The 17,762-nt window shown below is 39.6% G+C and overlaps 1 protein-coding gene across 2 annotated transcripts in view; it reads right to left on the bottom strand.

Moving 5' to 3' along the window:
- cntn3a.1 (contactin 3a, tandem duplicate 1) overlaps nt 1-17,339 on the bottom strand; it is a 156,994-nt gene extending 139,655 nt beyond the window's left edge. For both annotated transcript variants that reach the window (XM_041799351.1, XM_041799349.1), the window contains exon 1: nt 16,870-17,339. The gene's annotated coding sequence lies outside the window, so the exon portion shown is untranslated. The remainder of the gene's footprint in view (nt 1-16,869) is intronic.
- Nucleotides 17,340-17,762: the final 423 nt, after the last annotated feature.

Genomic DNA, 17,762 nt, shown 5'->3' on the forward strand with positions numbered 1-17,762 from the left:
TAACTTATTCAAATAGGGCCAGGTAGGTTTTGATGGTGGTTTATCTTAATAAATGAAATTGGCATTCAAAAGCTGCATTTTGTATTTACGCAGCTTATCTTTGTCTAATATTATTTGATGATCTGAAACATTAACATGTGACTGAAATGGTGCTGACTGGTCCATTCATTCATAGTTCAGGAACAAGAAGATGGATCTGGCCAATCCATTGGCTTGGCAAGTTTTCAATAGGCGTTACTCTCTTTTTTAAAATGATTTTATCACATTTTGGTGCCTCGGACATTTATTGGTTACAAATCCATGTGCAGTGACTGGTGTTGGGAGATATCTGTCAGTATTCATTCTCCAGCATAGTAACACTTGAACTTCATCTAATCACATGAAATCAATGTCATGTGTTGCACCAGCCAAAAGCTTGTGTGTGAAACTGAGTGCTTCATTTTATTTGACTTTTGAGGAAATGCAGCTGCTTTAAAGAGAAGTGTCAGATTTGTGGAGACAAAGCGCTCCTCCACATTTCAGTGTTGTCAAAGTGACACCTCTTTTCCTCTTCTTCTCTGACAGCAGCAGCTGGAGTTGATAAACCACAGATTGTAGTTCAGTCAGCCACAGAAGCTGACAGTGATGGCAGCGGATTCGACCCTCACCACTACACCCAATCTCTCTGCTGCCATCAATTTTTCAGCGCTCAAAAATGTATTAATAGAAGGGTACTCCACGTCCCGTTGGGTTGAAGAGTCCAGATGAAGATAAAATTCACACTAAAATGCATGAGCACCCCACATACACTCAGGCACATCCACACACCCCCCCAAGCTCTGAATCATGAATGAGACCAGACTCCCACACTCTGCAGGAACGAGACAAGAAGAGGAAAAACGGCATACAATGCTGCATCTTTAATCACCTGAGCTGTGACTTCACTTGATCTGCAGACACCAGCTCGATCAGTGTTTTCCTGCATGGGAGGCACATCTCACGGCTCTGAGTGCCTCCAGTCATTTAAAATTCATTTTCTGGCGATGCTCGAGTTGAGACTAGTAGTAGTAGTAGTACAGAACATGAAATTTCTCCCTAATCCTGCGTACTTTGATTCACCGCACACCTGAATCTAAGAATAACAGATATCTTTGCAGGAGCAGCGACAGTGATGTCAATTCATAATCAGATTATATTATTTTACACTTATGGATATCCTTACACACAAAACACTCAATTATTAACCACATATTCAGAGCCATATGACAGCAATCAGGAGTTTCTATTTTAGTTTTACTATCAGATCTATTTATACCCTGACAGAGAGAATAATGCTTCTTTTTCTTTGAATATTGTTCTTTTATTCAAACTGACGTTGTCCCTGCCACGTGTTAGTAGGCATTGACTTTGTTTACCTCTCAAAAAATGTTTGTACAATTTGAACAAGAAGAGACTGGCAGTACAAAGGAATTTCGTTGTTGCTTAAAAAATTGCGCAAACATGAAAAAGCCACACAAAAACCTAAACCTCTTGCTCTTCAAGAATCTTTGCACCTTTAAGAAAAAAGGCACAAAACTTTCTTAAGTTAAAGCTTTTATTCATGCCAACCCAATTTTTTTCCTCCTCCTCACAAATGGCACACCACGGGAGTCAAGGAAGTGCCAACGTATTCCCCAGCCAAGATTCTACCTCAAACAGTGGCACAAGACAAAGAGACTAATGGTGTTTTGATCTAAGCACACAAGCCGCAGGCATGACATAACACATGCCAGCTTCCTCATTTCTTCAGACCACAACAGGGGCGCTCCACGAAAGCGCTCATCCCAATCTCCCCTGTGACAACAGCAACCAAGCATGGTGAAGGTTCTTCCTGCTTACACACATGCTCAGAGTCCGACTTTTCATATAATGAGCACGGTGAATTGAAAAACATGAACACTATTACAGAGCTACGCATCAGAAGTCACTTAGAATGTGTGAATAGATTCTACTGAAGCTCTTCAAACCTGAAACTTTAAACATTATTCCACCTTAGAATACACCGCTTTCCACATTATTAAGCAAATGACATTTTTCTCTTATTTTCCAAAATATTAATGCAAATGACAGTATTTTTCAAGTCATCAGCCATTAGAGCATAACTCAAATGTTTTTGAACAAACTTCATAATGACAACCGTTATTTTTTCAAAAATAAAAAACTCAAAATGCACTTTTCCACATTTTCCACATTATTAAGCAGGCCACAAGTTTCAGGCAATAAGGGAAAGAAAAAGGATCTCTCTGCTGCCAAAAAGTGTCAAATAATGTCATGCCTTGGACAAGGAATGAAAACATTAATCGTGATCATCGTACTCTGAAGAAATTTGTGGCTGATTGAGAGCACAGACAGGTTTGTGCAGATAAAGGCATAATAAGGAAGGTTTCTGATGGACAAAATCATAAGTTTAAGAGAGCAGCTGTTAAAATGCCATTACAAAGCAGCAAACAGGTATTTGAAACTGCTGGTGCCTCTGGAGTCCCACCAACCTCTAGGTGTAGGATCCTCCAGAGGCTTGCAGTCGTGCATGAACCTACTATTTGGCTGCCCTATCCAATGCTCACAAGCAGAAACGGTTGCATTGGGCCCAGAAATACATGAAGACTCATTTTCAAACAGTCTTGTTGACTGATGAGTGCTGTGCAACCCTGGATGGTCCAGATGGAGGAGTAGTGGATGGTTGGTATGAGCTATTATTGTTGCACAAGTATGTGCAAATGTGTACAAAGATCTGCACACAAATCCACAAATGCGTGCACAAATCCACAAATGCGTGTACAGATCTGCAAATCCATGTGAAGTTTTGCAAATTTGTACAAATATCCACAAATGCGTGCACTCATCTGCAAATATGTAGACCAATTTGTAATTGTGGACTTAGTTCATTTTTGTTCAGAATCTGCCTCTCAATTGGCTGTCATACACACGTGACTTTTGCAACACGATTTGCACTCAGATTCGTAAGCGTGTACTTAGACCTGTAAGCGTAGAGGCTGGGTCTGTTGCTCTCAGCGCAGGCTCACAGGCAAGGCTGCCTTTCTCATCAGATCAGCATCACACAGGACGCAGCAGTTAAGACTTAGTAATGGCTCTATATAACGTCAGAGTGGAAGGAGAAATGTTATCGTATTATCCTGCTGTTGTTATTGTTCATATTTTCATTGAAAGAGTGAATAAAATAATGACTTCCGTATCTCCAAAATCATATCACAGCAGCGTTGAATTGCCATCTCTACAAGGCAGGGGTTTATTGTGTCGTATTTAACAGAAATCCCCACTATGACGCTGTATGAGCCGGGTGATGTTAGCAGTAAGATCGATGAAGTGGTCTGTAACATTTCTATTTATATAAATCACAGGGGAAGAGAAAGATTGTCGGTTTTGCACAGAGCTAAATGGCACTGACCAATATTGACATCTAAATCTCATTACTGCGCAGATGATGGATATGCTAGTCAGATGGCTGAGTGGCAGTGTCTTACATTCACATAGTCCGGGGTTCAAATCTTGCAATGTTCTAAAAAATTTATTTCTTATTACCTCGTCCAGAAGTCCACAATTACAAATTGGTCTACATATTTGCAGATTAGTGCATGTATTTGTGGATCTTTATACAAATTTGCAAAACTTTGCACACATTTGCAAATCTTTACACGCATTTGCAGATCTGTACACGCATTTGTGGATTTGTGCACATATTTGCAAATACTTTTGCAACCATAGTAACTCCATATATTTGGGGCATCAAAAAGTACGTTTAAAGACTTAAATACCTGGAAAGAAAATATAGGTGACTGTGCAGGTGCCTGTTAAAAACAGCGCAAACAGAGGTGACATGCCGTGAAAACTTCTTGTTTTAAGTGGAATATTTTTGTACAGGATGGTTGTGGTTATGAATCGGATGCATTAAGAAATGTTTATACTTATACGTAGTATAAATGGGACACAAACATTATAAGGGATTAGTTCAAATGCAGCAGGTAAGTCGAGTAGAAAGATGTGCTGTGTTAATCTGTGAAAGCCCATTGACTCGTGATAAATTCCATGCTTGGTTATGTTTGATTAATGAAAATGTATAAACATTCAGTTTGAGTTTGGAAAGCCTAAAAAGGCTACGGGAAAATTAAATATATCACTCACTGTCTGTTTAGATAATGACAACATGTTAAACTATCACAGCAGAAAACACTGAACTGGAGCCCTTCCTCAGTTTATCTGCCCTAACAGACATCGATCACATAATAACAGATAATAACCCATCAAAAAATAAATTAATTAAAATTAATCATTGCAGCAGATTTGTTAAATTTAAAAAAAAGCATTTTAGTTCAGTTTTTACTGGATTCAGGTGATTCAGTTTAATTGTTATTTCAATGCAAAAATTGACTGTACAAATTCAAATGACACACAATAAACATTTATGTACAACTCTGAGCCTCTTTATTCTGAGTTTTTCACTTCTTTCTTTTTAAAATTTTGACAATTCAGACAACCAAAACTGTATTTTTTTTTCTTTATTTTTATTTTTTTTTTTTGTTTTTGTTTTTTTTTTGTGGGACAAACCGGAGCACCCGGGGAAAACCCATGAGGAGGAGGGGAGGTATTGGGGGGATTAGTTGGTGGCTAAGGAGGGTTCAGAGGGTCTGGTCTGAGGACTTGAAGGCTCCTTCTTCTTCTTCCAGCTCTCAGGTTTCCTCAGTCCAATGGAATGCCGAAACCTTTTGAACCTCAAAGACCAGCTAGAAACCACAGGGACCTCAGACACTTCCTGGACCTCCTGCACACCAGAATCTGGGACTGAATTCTCCTGCTCACTCAGCTCAGGCTCCTGCTCCTCTGTGACTTGGTTGAGCGAGGACTGGTGCCTGATCTGAGCTCGAGGTTCTTCAGTCTCATCGGTGTGAATCTGGTCCTGCAGGAATTTGGCCGTCAGTACCTGCACATCCTCAGCCATCTTCCCAAAGGAAGCTGTAAAGTGATCCTTCAGATCCTCCACTTCCTTTGAGAATTGCTTCTCCCTTTCTGATGACCTCACTTGCAGAATGTCAAATTCCACAGCCATCCTTCTACACTCAGCCGTCAAGTCTGCAATGAGTCCTTGGTCTCTCATCTCCCTGTCCGCATTCGACTCGACTACCTTCTCAAGCTCGTTCTGAAGGATGTCGACCTGTTGTTGGACAATTACGATGTCTTGCTCATACTTCCGGCTGAGTTCGTTGAACAAACTGCGGAGGTTCTGCTGTTCCTCTTCGAGATGGTTGTTCTTCTCATTCTCCAGGACGAGATTGGCAGCAAACATCTCTTTTTCTTGATGGAAAAGCAGGTTCTTCTCCCTCTCCAAAGCAAGATCAGCTACAAAAGTTTCCCGTTCTTTTAGGAGTTGCAGGATCTTCTGTCGCTCCAGTGCGAGATCAGTAGCAAACATCTCCTGTTCTTTCAGGAGACGCTTGTTTTCCTCTCTCTCCTCCTGAAGCTGAGCTGCAAACGTCTCCTGTTCTTTTTGGAGACGCTGAGTCTTCTGTCGCTCCAGTAAAAGATCAGAAGGAAACGTCTCCCGTTCTTGTTGGAGACGCTTGTTTTCCTCTCTCTTCTCCTGAAGCTCAGCTGCAAACATCTCCTGTTCTTTTAGTAAACGCTGAGTCTTCTGTCGCTCCAGTGCGAGATCAGATGCAAACGTCTCCTGTTCTTTCAGGAGACGCTTGCTTTCCTCTCTCTCCTCCTGCAGCTCAGCTACAAATGTCTCCTGTTCTTTCTGGAGATGCTGAGTCTTCTGTCGCTCAAGTGTGAGATCGGAAGCAAACATCTCCTGTTCTTGTTGGAGACGCTTGTTTTCCTCTCTCCCCTCCTGAAGCTCAGCTAGGAATCTCTCCTGTTCTTTCTGGAGTCGTTGGATCTTCTGTTGCTCCAGTGCGAGATCGGAGGCAAATGTCTCCCGTTCTTGTTGGAGACGCTTGTTTTCCTCTCTCCCCTCTTGAAGCTCAACTACAAATGTCTCCTGATCTTTCAGGAGTCGTAGGATCTTCTGTCGCTCCAGTGCGAGATTTGAAGCAAACGTCTTCCGTTCTCGTTGGAGACGCTTGCTTTCCTCTCTTTCCTCCTGAAACTCAGCTACAAATGTCTCCTGTTCTTTCTGGAGACGCTGAGTCTTCTGTCGCTCAAGTGCAAGATCAGAAGCAAACGTCTCCTGTTCTCGTTTGAGACGCTTGTTTTCCTCTCTCTCCTCCTGAAGCTCAGCGATAAATGTCTCCTGTTCTTTCTGGAGACGCTGAGTCTTCTGTCGCTCCAGTGTGAGATCGGAAGAGAACGTCTCTTGTTCTCGTTGGAGACGCTCGTTTTCCTCTCTCGCCTCCTGAAGCTCAGCTACAAATGTCTCCTGTTCTTTCTGGAGACGCTGAGTCATCTGTCGCTCCAGAGTGAGATCGGAAGCAAATGTCTCCTGTTCTCGTTGGAGACGCTTATTTTCCTCTCTCCCCTCCTGAAGCTCAGCTGCAAATGTCTCCTGTTCTTTCTGGAGACGCTGAGTCATCTGTCGCTCCAGAGTGAGATCGGAAGCAAATGTCTCCTGTTCTCGTTGGAGACGTTTGTTTTCCTCCTTCTCCTTCTGAAGCTCAGCTGCAAATGTCTCCTGTTCTTTCAGGAGACGCTGAGTCTTCTGTCGCTCCAGTGCGAGATCAGACGCAAACATCTCCTGTTCCTGTTGGAGACGCTTGTTCCTTTCTCGTTCTTCCTGGAGCTCTGCAGCTAACTTCTCAGAATCCTCGTTTTTGCCCTCATCCTGTTTCCAAGTATGCTTTTGGAGGCGGAGCTGATTTTTAAGCTCTTTCACCTCCTTTAGCAGATCCTTCTCCTTCTCTGAAAAATTCTTCTGCATGGCATTGATGTCCTCTGCCATCTTTTTCTGAAGGGCTTTCTGCTCGGCCTTGAGGTCTTCAATCAACTTCTGAGCTTCCAAAGCCCTGTCTGTGTTAGACTGGACCTCATTTTCAAGCCTATTTTGAAGGATGTCAATTTCTCTTTGGAACGTCGCCGTATCTTTTTCGCGTCTTTTCTTGACAATGTCTAGCTCTTCTTGGAGACGCTCATTCTTGTCCTTTTCGAGAGCAAGATCAGCAGCAAGTGTGTTGGGCTCCTTCCTCTGTTTTTTAAGAGATTTCTCCATCAGCGGATCCCTCTCTCTTGCAGATGGAGCTTGCTGCCTGGTTTCATCCTCAGCAGGGGCTGGGATTTTCTCTTGGCCCTCTGATTGACACTCCTCCTGTTTCTGAATTTGTTTGGTTGGGACTTTTTTCTTTTTGTCTTCTTTGGTCTTCTTGTTTAGTGGAGTGGATAACTTCTCTTCCTCCTCCTCTACATTAAGCCAGATTTTCTGCTTGGTGTCTGGGGGATTCGTCTCAGATTTAAAGACTTCGTCTATGCTGACGAAGTCCTGCTGATGTTTGCCCCTTACTCTTTCAGAGCAGTCAGACTTTTGCGTGGTTTTGCCCTTATTTTTCGGCATTTTCATCGACAAAGTAATTTGACAAGGTAACTGATTGTAAAAGCTGATATCCCACAGTTAAATGCGGTGAACAGATGCTGGCTGCAACTCGTCTGCCTCTGTTAAAACCAGAAGATTCACGTGTCTCTGTAGAATCAACTTGGGCTAATGGGGGAGCAGCCCTGTCCTTCTGTATTTAGGGTAAAATTGGCTTGGATGACTCATGGTTTTGATGATGCATTAACATTCCATTCCATTGGGTCTTTCCGGTTCGCTCTGAACTTGGACATTCCGGACATCCCCAGTTCCAACATCCGAGTTCCGAGGTAAACAGAACACAGCATTCCTTTAAACTGAGTTCGTAAGTTCCTAAAAAAAATAAAAAGATTTGAATACATCGTAAAGCAATGGTTGTGTCCAAAACCACACACTCATTTCCATACTCCCTATCCACTATAGCAGTGGTTCTCCAATGGAGGCAAGTCTAGGTGTGCCTTGAGAATCTGTACAATCATATGTTATTACCAGTGTGCAAAGTACCACCCTAACTAGTGCTCCAGTATCAGGCTGAAGTCTTACACAGCATGCAGTATACAGGACCACAAGTAATGCATACATGCACATTAAACACACATCACCCAGTCTAGCATCATCATCAACAAAGCTGCACACAGCTGCAGGACCACACCAACTCTGCTCTGTGACCAAATAGGACACTCGCACGTCCCTCTCGTACGGGCGCGTGCTCATACATACACACGCATACGTGCACATATGAACCCAACCAACCGTATGGTGAAATATATATTTCAATACGAAGCACAGCAGGTCTATCACAATCAGTTAATAAAGTCTGGGTTTAATAGATTTTTTTTGGAGACCCCAACTCACCAGTAGATGTGCTAGCAGCTGCCTCGCCAGAATTAGCTCGGGATGTCTCTGCTCCATCTTCATCACTGTTTCGGTTTAGTCTTTTAGATGTAAATCCAAAGTTTTCAAGCAAAGAACTTTGCTTTCTCTTTGACATATTTCGCTAAATTTAAGCACACTGAGTCCACAATTTCAGGAGAGTAACCAAAGCAGTAAGAAATACACAAACTGTATGGCAGGGTTACGCGAGCATTTGAAACAGCGCCCCCCATGTTTGGAAGCTTTATCAGAGACATTATTCTTCCATATTCTTATATGTGAATAAATTCTTTACAATGAACTTAATTAAAACAAACATGACGTGCTTTCAAATGGCATTTGCAGTGACAATAGCAAGTGAAAAAATGACGTTATAAATATTTCTCAAGAGACACCCCCAAAATTTTGCAGTTGAGGGTTTCAAGGGGTCTCTTATGTCAATTAAGGGGTCTCAGACCCCCCTAGACCCCCCGTATTTCGCACAGTGGTTATTACTACAACTTTATGAAAAAATGTGTAACCAGGCCAGCCCACACATCTGACCGGGCCCCTGAAAAATCCCAGAGAGTGGGCCCTCTCCAGCCATGATTTATAGATGATATCAGTGCATGTGTGTTAGATCAGTAGCACTGGTGCTAGCATCCTGGCTAACAGTTACCTCATTTTGAGCAGAAAAGCATGGCAAGCTATTATTATATTTATTTATGCTACTTTTAACAAATTTAACCACATTTTCTACCCATTTTTGCCCCTTTTTTGTCACTCTTAACCCATATTTGATGCTATTTGCCATTATTACCCCTTCTATTGCTACTTTTAACTCATTTTTGCCTCTTTTTTAAAAATAATGGCCAAAAACACATTAAAAGAAATGAAAAAAGGGGAGGACAACTATGAAGTAGTGAGAGTGCCAAATTACAAAAATAAATCTATAAAAGAATAAGCAAATAAAAGTGGAAATATAAAGACGAATACATATAATTAAAAATAATGTTGCTATATAAAGCAATATTAATCAAAAAATGAATCCATAAAAGAAAAGGCTAATAAAAGTAGAAATATAAATACAAATTAAAAAAACATAATTTAAAACAAAAACAAGAAGAAATGTGCTTATAAATAAAATAAAAAATAATGTTGCTATATAAAGCAATATTAATCAAAAAATGAATCCATAAAAGAAAAGGCTAATAAAAGTAGAAATATAAAGACAAACAAATAAAATAATCTTTAAAATGTGCTATTTACCGCGCACATTGAACGCCACATTGTCATTGCTTTAACTGCTTACATTTTTTTTCCGCTTACAAGAATTGAACCTTGGACTGTGTGATTGAAAGTCTGCGACACTGCCACTCAGCCACCTGACTAGCATATCCATCATCTGCGCAGTAATGTGATTTAGATGTCAATATTGGTCGGTGCCGTTTAGCTCCGTGCAAAACTGACAATCTTTCTCTTCCCCTGTGATTTATATAAATAGAAATGTTACAGACCACTTCATCGATCTTACTGCTAACATCACCCGGCTCATACAGCGTCATAGTGGGGATTTCTATTAAATACGGCACAATGAACCCCTGCCTTGTAGGGATGGCAATTCAACGCCGCTGTGATATGATTTTGGAGATAAGGAAGTCATTATTTTATTCACTCTTTCAATGAAAATATGAACAATAACAACAGCAGGATAATACGATAACATTTCTCCTTCCACTCTGACGTTATATAGAGCCGTTACTAAGTCTTAACTGCTGCCTCCTGTGTGATGCTGATCTGATGAGAAGGGCAGCCTTGCCTGTGAGCCTGCGCTGAGGGCAACAGACCCAGCCTCTACGCTTACAGGCCTAAGTACACACTTACGAATCTGAGTGCAAATCGTGCGCGGTACAAGTGTTGCAAAAGTCACGTGTGTATGACAGCCAATTGAGAGGCAGATTCTGAACCAAAATGAACTAAGTCCACAATTACAAATTGGTCTACATATTTGCAGATTACTGCATGTATTTGTGGATCTTTGTACAAATTTGCAAAACTTTGCACACATTTGCAAATCTTTACACGGATTTGCAGATCTGTACACGCATTTGTGGATTTGTGCGCAGATCTTTGTACACATTTACAAATACTTTTGCAACAATAATAGCTCCATATTTGGTGGATGGCCACCATGTCTCAACAAGGCTGTGACGTCAGCAAGGAGGTGGCGGAGTCATGTTCTGGACCGGATTCATGAGGAGAGAGCTGGTAGGCCCCTTTAGGGTCCCTGAAGGTGTGAAAATGACCTCGGCAAAGTATATAGAGTTTCTGACAGACCACTTTCTTCCATGGTACAAAAACAAGAGCAGTTCCTTCTGTAGCAAAATTTTCTTAATGCATGACAATGCACCATCTCATGCTGCAGAGAATCCCTCTGTGTCATTGGCTGCTATGGGCATAAAAGGAGAGAAACTCGTGGTGTGGCCCCCATCCTCCCCTGACCTCAACCCGATCGAGAACCTTTGGAGCATCCTCAAGCTAAAGATCTATGAGGGTGGGAGACAGTTTACATCAAAACAGCAGCTCTGGGAGGATATTCTGACATCCTGTAAAGAAATTCAAGCAGAAACTCTCCAAAAACTCACAAATTCAAATGGATGCAAGAATTGTAAAGGTGATATCAAAGAAGGGCTCCTATGTTAACATTTAACTTGGCCTGTTAAGATGTTTTTGATTGAAATAGCTTTTGATTTCAGTGAATATGACCTCCTAATGCTGCAAATTCAACAAATGACCATTTTCAGTTCTTTACAACCAGGAAAATGTTTTAAAACTCTGACATGCTTAATAATGTGGAAAAGTGCATTTTGATTTTTTTTTAAATAACGGTTATCATTATGAAGTTTGTTCAAAAACATTTGAATTATGCTCTAATGGCTGATGACTTGAAAAATACTCTTACTGTCATTTGCATTAATATTTAGGAAAATGAGATAAAAGTGTCATTTGCTTAATAATGTGGAAAGCAGTGTAAGCAATACATGTAAGTCAATTGAAAAATCAGTATTACATTTTAATTCTCTGGAAATAGCTTGGATAACAATGGAGCAGCCCAGATTTGAATCACTCTAATTAGATACCTGCAGCAAACCTACTGTGTTTTTATTTTACTGATGCTCGCTGTGACTCAATGTGTTTTTAGGCACAAATGGTTGAGCTTGAAGTGCACCAACCTTCACTAAGGTACTAATTAAGGACCCCATCAGAATTTAAAAGCCTGCCAATTAATAGCTTCTTAAAATACACAGACTTTAGCTCTTTGGGCAAACTCTTTGTTGAAGCTCAACAGCTACCATGGATGACAATGTTAAGTACTACTCAGAGAAAAGGTATGCTGTTGCTATTGTGAGGACTGAAACCTTAAGTGTGTGTGAGCACTGTGGCTCACAGCATGTGGATATGCTCACAAATAATGGCACTGAACAGACTCACTGTTTGATAGATACATTTCTTATGATACACAAATGGGAATACCAACAAATACCAAGATATTGTTTCCTTCTTTGATGAAAAAATGTTAGTTAAACAAGATAACCAATAATGCATAGGACTCAAGTGCAATTGATTTTTTCCTGTATTTTGTAACCTTTAAAAGGTTTTTGTGGCAGCAATTAACAGCATATTCCATGGTCTACACAATTCATCTATGTGCATTTTACATGCAAGCACGTATTATGTAACTTCTGAAGTTCTGAAGTGCTTCTTCAACATTGCAGAGTATCTAAGATCTTTAAAACAAAGCCTCCTTAACTTATTTTGTCAAACACAGTCTTCTGCACTGACTACCCACTGTTAAAAATGAAGGCACTCCGAGAACTAAAAATACTTATCTTTGATTTAAAATTATTTTTCAGCCTGCAGAACACTGTGTGTATGGAAAGACTCGTCTCTGAGGATGTCCTGACTCAATCAGAGGAGGAGGTTGGAACATAAACTTTATAGAGCCCAACTGAGATGGTGTGGATGAGAAATCAGAAAACAACACACACAGGAAAGAAGAAGTATTCTGGTTTTTCCAACATTATCTGCATTCTGATTGGTAAGGACCAGTGTTGTTAAATGAAAACATAATTAGGCAGAAGGTGAGTATGTGATTTAGACGGCTAAGGTTATTATTATAAATGTTAGAGGTGGAAATCTCAGGTTTACCCACAATGCCACTCATTACCACCGATTAACCAATACTGTTTATTTTTTAGGGTAGATACCAATGCTCATTACAAGTAGATTATGGTGACCAATATTTGGAACTGATACACATCTATATTAAAGAATAGCCGTTAGTATGTTTCAGTAGTTTTATTGTAGATAACGTAATAGAATTATTAACCTCTCATTATAAAAAACTAGACTGTAGACAACAGCCTAAAAGGTTTTTATCCAGGAAAACTACACTTAAGTGTAAAATACTCAAGCATGTGCAGGTCTTAGACTGAAAATCAATCGAATTACAACAAACAAAATGTGCTTAATACAACAAAAGAAAAATTTAGTTTTATAATAATGCATTGTACTACTGGATTAGATCTACTGATGCATTAATGGTCATGACTCAAATGTTGCAGAAAGTAAACATGGGTCTCTTCTAGATTAAGTAAGACTGAGGCTGTGGAAGCTGGGTTTGTTTTTTAGCTTTTTGCCTTTATTCAGATAGGCCAGATTAAGGGTGACAGGAAAGTGGAGTGAAAGAGTGAGTTCACCAAACAGCGCCTAGACTGGTAATCTATTCCCACGACCCCTGCTCTACCATCTGAGCTAAACTGGTGCCCAGTATTGCACTTTTTAAAGAGGTAATTTCATTGGCTATCAGAAAAAATAAAGTTCAAACACATATAACTGGCCAAATACTAAATGTCTGCCCCGATAATCGGTGTGGTTAATATTCAGTCAACCCCTATTCAAAACCATACACAAGATGTGGCCCAGTGTAACTTTGGGCCACTTGATGATGGCTAAAATCATTACAATTATTATTTTTATTGATTTCTGATTGATAATTCTGCACAATATTGGATTTTTTTCCAATATCTGATATGCCAATATTTACAGATTAATTTGAGCTAATATGGATATCGATGAATGAACACACACTTTGAACGTAAAAGATTGAGAGTAAACAAAGAAAAAGACCTTTACTGGCATAGATCTCTTGGTCCAGCCTAAAACTTCACAAAGTTATTTGTACAAATGGCAAAAATTTACAGTTGACATGTGCTGATATTCACCAAAACATCTGCTTTAAATATTGGCAGAAAATCAGATATTTGCAAAGACCAGTGATTACCTCTTTAAGCTAATGTCTGCTGATAGCGATATCAGGCTGATAATATTGTGCAGCCCTAATCCTGATGTCAAACAGAATCAAATGTACAACATGAACGTCAAAATTCCAAACGTTTTTTTAATATTAATATTTTTTAATGTGAATATTTTTTGTAATTATAAAATTAACTGAATTATATATTTTCTAATTAGGGATGTACAACATAGATACTGATATTTAAATGTATTTCTGAGTCTGACCTAAAACTAACACATTTAAGTTGTTAAGACACTTTTAAATGTAAGAATGATTATAAAAAAACAATGAGAAAAGGTCAGTTTGTCCAGCCTAAAATTCCACCAACTAATTTGTTCTTACAGCCAATATTTACAGCTGATAAAGGTCTATTTCTACAGTCAAAATATTTCGAGAAAATATCGCCAGAAATTTTTATATCCAGGGTTTACTTTTCAAGCAATTAATTGAAATTTGGATTAAATCACAACACGGCCTGAGGCAATTTTTAGATCTCAGAAGGTGTAATATTTCTTTAACCTGAAATGAGTCAAAATAAGTACTGCTTTATGACTTTTCTTGCAGCAGAGATGTACTGCTCTGCACATTTTGCCAACATTAAAGTGTCATTTTTTAAATAGTTTATAAAAAATCTTACTTTCCTTATTTGTGTATGTTTTTCTTAATGAAAATGAGTGCCATGAATGACATAAAAAAGGATCATTCCCTTAAATAAACAATTTATATCAAATGTGAAATATGAGAAAAAATAATCACAATAAAAAAATCAAAATTGTTCAGCCCTTGTTCAATTTATCTAATACTTTTTTATTTATAATATTTTTTCCCTTATGTTTGTTGAAGTAAACATAAGCCAAGGAACTTTAAAAAATTGCGTATTGAATCACAATTGCAATACTGAAAAGAAATTGCTATTAGATTATTTTACAAATCAGCCCTAGTCAATACTGATATGTTGATTATCTTGTGTATCTGCAATTCCAGTAATAAATACAATTGATGAATCAGTGAAACTAATAAAGTATATTGCTCAGTAACTGTTTGAACATGTTTGTCTTGCTTTCATAACCTCAGGGGCAAAAATTGCTAGGGATGTCTGAGTGTTGATATTTACAAAAAAAAAAAAAATTCATTGATACAGAAATCAATACCAGTATAGTTGGTGTGATAGTTTATACCTAAAATTTCAGCTCTTAGAACACACTATGAATTTAAGGATTAAAGATAAACAGTGAAAAAGACTTTAGCTAGCATTGAGCTGTTGATTTTGCCTAAAACTGCACATTGTATATATCAACGTTCATATCTGCTGCTGCAATAACTATGATTCAAAGCTAACATCTGCCAAAACTGATATCATGCCAATATTTTCATGTATTCTTAAAAATCTTGATTAAAATTGAAACTCTATTGAATTACGCAGAAGTTCTCAGATTCTTGAGATATTGATTGATTGAACCCACTTCCCTTAACTGCTTTCCAACATTATGCAACTGTCTTTGCCTTATTTCGTCCCACTGACAACTTATTTGACCAATGAACTTTTCTGTTCACATTACCCTCTTACATGTTGCAAGCGCCAGTGAGGAATCATAGAGAGGAGATGCTGTGAGTCAAATTTGCAGGAGGACCTTAGAGCATGTACTATTATTATTATTATTTTTAAATCAATATTTGGTTACTAGAAATAGGATTGTACAGTATGAGTCAGGATAATGGCATATTGGGATATTGATATTTTGTCAAACCTGCAGTAAAGAGTCATGCAAACACTGTGTAGAATAAGTTCAAATAAAAGATTAGCCTGTCTCTGCAGGTAAGATGTTGGTGGTCTGATGCAGAAGAGTGAACAGCAGAGATAAAATAAAAATGCTAAAAGATTTCTGAGGAAACCATGCGGATCATCCCACTATCTTGGCTCTCCTGTAGTCTTAAAATGAGAGGAAAAATGCCAAACTCTAACCTAGTCTCACCTATCAGAATGCACATCTCTCTTCACCTACATCCAGCTGTGTTTCCATTTCTCATGCAGACTAGGCTCCACTCAGTGGGGTACTATGAACTTCATGTTCCACCCACCTCCTCTCTCTGAGCCAGTGACATCATCAGAAACGTGTCCAGCCATAAGCACATTTCCCCAAGGAGATGTGTAGTAGCTCCACTATTCTAACCAGTAAAGGTAAGAAGAGTGACTGCTCACAGAAGCAGCTAGACAGGGAATAAAACAACAGCTTTTGATAGTAGCAGTTAAGCCCATGGCACACCCAGCTGGCATTTTATAAAGATGCAACAAAAGAGAACACAACACAAACTTCATGCAATTAGAGTTAACTGTGAAAAAAAATCTAATGCTGCCAACACTAATTTTCTTAATGGCAGAATCATGATGTGCAAGGCAGCTCCCTCTCAAACATATGGACACTTGATTTCACGAGGATAACTATTTCCAACTGAGTGGCACGCTAGAGGACTTCAGACAATCTGAACGGCAATCAGGCTCGGAGCTGGGTGCAATCAAAGAGAGGGAGGCAGCGATGATGAGAGTGGACTGAGTCCAATCCCTTGTTGATCACTGACGACAAATGAGTTCTGCCAGAGGATTGAAATGAGGAAGAAGTGATAGCTTGATTTGTGCCCTCCTATGGAAAGGATGCATGACATGAATGGTGTCCATGGCAATTATAGGACAAAGAGATTGTTATTATCTCGTGTGGACTATATGGAAATAATAAATGTTGACTGGAAAAGTAGCATTTAAAACCTGTTAGCTTTTAAAATTACCACACAGCCGAAGAGCAGTCACAATACATGCTTTGACATGAGTATTTACGATGGATAGCCTATGTAGTAATAGCCTCAGTGGCTGCCTCGTGTCTGTAAGCGAAATGAAAATGGGCATGGGCTGTGCAAAAACAACACAAGAGCATGTGAAGTGGTATTTTTCACTGAGTTTTAAAACTATTAGGCTTCAGGCTATATTACTGTCGACGACAGAAGTGGAAGTTTGTGGTAAAATGCTGATGGTTTGACCCGCACGGACCGTAATAACCCACAATAAGGTTAGGAAATTTTAAGAAAATGAGGGGACAAAAATATAGAGATTGGAATACTTTATGTCATTTCTTACCCGAGTACGTTCCCTGCAGTGCTTGCTAATGTTTATCCCTTCTCGGAGATCCATGTTACACCGCGCATCTCCTCACTGCTTCAGCCCAGCAGCTGCCAGCATCGAGTCAACGGCGACAGTGAAGTTGGTCTCTTCAGAGTGCGGTTGTTGCTCTCGTAGAAACCCAAACTCCCCTTTTCTTTTCTTATCTTCGGAAGCTGCACTCAACAGGGACGTTCACTCTTTCCGCCCCGTAGTGCTTTTACAGTTTCCAGTAGTTGCTACAGTAGCAGTCTGGTCCTCCGCTCTCCACTCTCCACTCTCCATTCATTTAGGGCAGCGCCAGTAGTCCAGTCCGCACCCCCGTCAGGCTGACAGGCTACGAACCAAACCCGCAGCGGAGGCTTCCAATAAGGAGGTCTGCTGTGCGGAGGTTGTTAAATGTCGCCGTGCGAGTTCATTTTAGGAGAAGAAAGTGTTCACGGTGAGGTTGATGTCGTAGTTCAGTCTGAGCGTCCGGCTCGTGCACAGAATGAGGACCGTAGTTGACTGCGCGCGCGGCGGCAATGGCACATGGGACATCAGAGGTGTGTACAGACTACAGTGTATTACAATAGGGTTTTTTTCTGTTCAAGATCCGCTGTACATTCTTAACGTTTGTAAGGATGACTATTTATCCTTTTTTCAGGACACTGAAAAGCAGAAAATAAAACAGACACGTTTAATTTGCTTTGGCGGAATAGATTGTATAGCATTGAAAATTTTAACGATGCTGATACTTTTTAGTCTTATTAGAACGTAACTACCTTAGCTCTAATCAAGCAGAAAGCTAGCTGTGCTACATTTTTAAAACAATTTCTTTAATACAACTGATGAATAAAAGTGTAAACAGCATTTTTATGCTCTATAGGTCA

Source organism: Cheilinus undulatus, linkage group 11 (genome assembly GCF_018320785.1).
Source record: "Cheilinus undulatus linkage group 11, ASM1832078v1, whole genome shotgun sequence".
Classification (NCBI taxonomy): domain Eukaryota; kingdom Metazoa; phylum Chordata; class Actinopteri; order Labriformes; family Labridae; genus Cheilinus; species Cheilinus undulatus.